Source organism: Cyphomyrmex costatus, unplaced genomic scaffold, assembly GCF_001594065.2.
Source record: "Cyphomyrmex costatus isolate MS0001 unplaced genomic scaffold, Ccosl1.0 scaffold94, whole genome shotgun sequence".
Lineage (NCBI taxonomy): Eukaryota > Metazoa > Arthropoda > Insecta > Hymenoptera > Formicidae > Cyphomyrmex > Cyphomyrmex costatus.
In genome coordinates this window covers 29,411-32,376 of record NW_017280528.1, presented here as the reverse complement: position 1 = coordinate 32,376, position 2,966 = coordinate 29,411, and positions in this window count along the sequence as shown.

Sequence of the window (2,966 nt, the reverse complement as noted above, 5' to 3'; positions counted from 1 at the left end):
AAATAGGTATTAGTTTGCACTGATTATCATGAAATTTCTGTAAGGGATTGCACTGTATTCTTATATACATAACGGCAATTTTGAAAAAGTTTATTTCATAAAATTAGGATTAATTTATTTATTCCGACAAAACTGACTCTGTTAACTGTAACAAGGTTATATCCTGAAGTGGAATCAATGGCTACGTTCAGCAGACTCAACAGTTGAGTGAGCGCTCGCTATTATTGGTGTATCCTTCCAGATCTAAAATTCTGACTGGATGATCTAAAAGAATACACCAATAACAGCGAGCGCTCACTCAACTGTTGAGTCTGCTAAACGCGCCCAATCACTTTTTCCTTCTTCCTTACACGGTTGCTTTCCATCTACGACACAGCAATCACCTCGTCTTTATTTAACATTAGCGAACGACGAGGATGCAACGATTGCCGTATCACACCGTGTCACTTCTGTGTCTCTTGTTGGATAATAATCTTATGCGTAGATATTATTTTTTACATTAAAATAATCCAGATGACTTATGAACGTACTTCTTATATCGTACATATATTTAAAATGTAAATATTCTAAAGCGCCAACCGAAAATTAGCAACCATAACCAAGAGTGTCCAACTATGCTTTTCTGCTGTGTCGAATCGTGTCGTGGCGTGTCGTTGTTGGAAAGCACCGCGTTCGACACTGTGTCGATGTGTGTCGTCTAAAAGCCTTGATGGAAAGCAGCCTAAGCTGCTGTGTCGAATCGTGCCGAGGCGTGTCGTTGTTGGAAAGCACCGCGTTCGACACTGTGTCGATGTGTGTCGCCTAAAAGCACAGTATATTGCTAAAAGCCTTGATCGAAAGCAGCCACATATATGTTATTTATCCTTCTATTTATCATTGATGGAGGGGATGAATCCGACGCATGCGCACAACGTTCAAAGTACATTGAGAAAGAGAGAGAAGTATATTCCCGCACCGTGGTTCTGGGACATGGACTTCTCTCTCATCTAGCCATATAGTGGCTGTTTTCCAGCTAGGACACAGAAACGTTACACTGTGCTCCACTGTGTAAAGACTTGTTGGAACGATAGAGCTCTAATTGGTAACACTGGCATACTCTACACGTTCGTACTTAGCTTTTTACAGTGTCGAGCAGTGTAACACTGTGTCACAGTTGGAACACTTTGTGTAAGACACAGTGTTACACTGTGTCATCTGTGTACGTTGTTGGAAAACACCCAGTAGTATTACATATATGGTGACTAGTGACCCTCTAATAAGGGTGCCGTCCCATTAAGCACGGATCGGAAAGACGGATCGGGTATCTCACTAGAATTGAGCATTCCGTTCCAGTTCCGTTCCGTGACAGTTTTCTCTACCCGTCCCATTCAGCAAAAACGGAAAGGAATCTAGTTACAAAATATATTTTACCGTTACAATTCAATATTTTAGAGAACTCACAACAATATTATCAGCAAGATAATTGCACAAATTATATGTATATTATTGCTTCAACTGCTCAATATAACGAAATATCGATGAATCAAGCATATTTATCAACGATCGACGCGACATTCCGTTCCGTTTTTGCTAAATGGGACGGGTAGAGAAAACTGTCACGGAACGGAACTGGAACGGAATGCTCAATTCTAGTGAGATACCCGATCCGTCATTCCGATCCGTGCTTAATGGGACGGCACCCTAATGGGCCTTCTACAATAAGCCGTAAGTCACAAATCATAAGTCATAAGCTAGAAATGGACCAATCACAGTCGTCAATTTTTAGTTTCTTACTTCCGATTTATGACTTATAGCTTATTGTAGAAGGCCCAGCCCACAGGCACCAAAATCCGATTAAGCTAGGGAGTTTTTTTGAAATGCACCAACTGAGTACCACTGTTCGATCGGATTGGAAATCCGACCATTTGTCGTAAACACCCATATATGGGTTAATATTAGGTCTGTTTTCTGTGGCCTGGTTTACATCGTGCACTTGATACGCGTATCAGGTACTATATTCGTATCAAATTCGTACTATGAACATTTAGTACGCACGATGTAAACGCTGTCAGATTATTTTGGTACACCCACGGTAATTAATTCTGTCCCTCGGAAAATTTCACAAAATAAAAAATGACCACCTTTCTATATTAATTGTCACAATCCATGCACGATTAACGTTACGACTGAACCTTATCGTGCATGAATAGTGACAATTAATATAGAAAGGAGGTCACTTTTCATTTTGTGAAAATTTCCGAGGGACAGAATTAATTACCGTGGATGTACGAGCGTATCAAGCAGGAGTATCGTACTAAACTGATACGCGTATCAAATGATACAAATGGCGATGTAAACGCATGAAACACATTTAATACGCGTACACCCACGGTAATTAATTCTGTCCCTCGGAAAATTTCACAAAATAAAAAATGACCACCTTTCTATATTAATTGTCACAATTCATGCACGATTAACGTTACGACTGAACCAGGAAGTAGTGACCCTCTAATAAGAGTCTGGACACGTGAAGTCCGCCATTATTCGTCGAAATTGTGCGAGAGAGAAAAAATCATGCTATCTCATTCTAGTGGCGCTGTAAGTTGTAGCTGATTGTAGCTCTACAAACTTCATAGTTTCTGTTTCTGTTTCGTCTCGCCCTTAGAACATATAGTACTATATGTTCTAATGTAGGATTCACACTGCGTCCGACATCCGACATACGACGTCCGATAGGAGAGCTTATTTTCTTGATGTATAGCTAACAATATTTTGTAACAAGCTCTGCTATTGGATATCGTACCGTCGTATTTCGGATGTCGTACGCAGTGTGAATCCTACATATGGTCTCGCTTCATGCATCGTATCATTTTTAAGACCAGGACCATTAATATTCGAAGAAGAAGAAGAATCATTATGATTAATATTATTATATTATTACATTATATATTATTATTATATTATATTATTATTATATTATTATTATA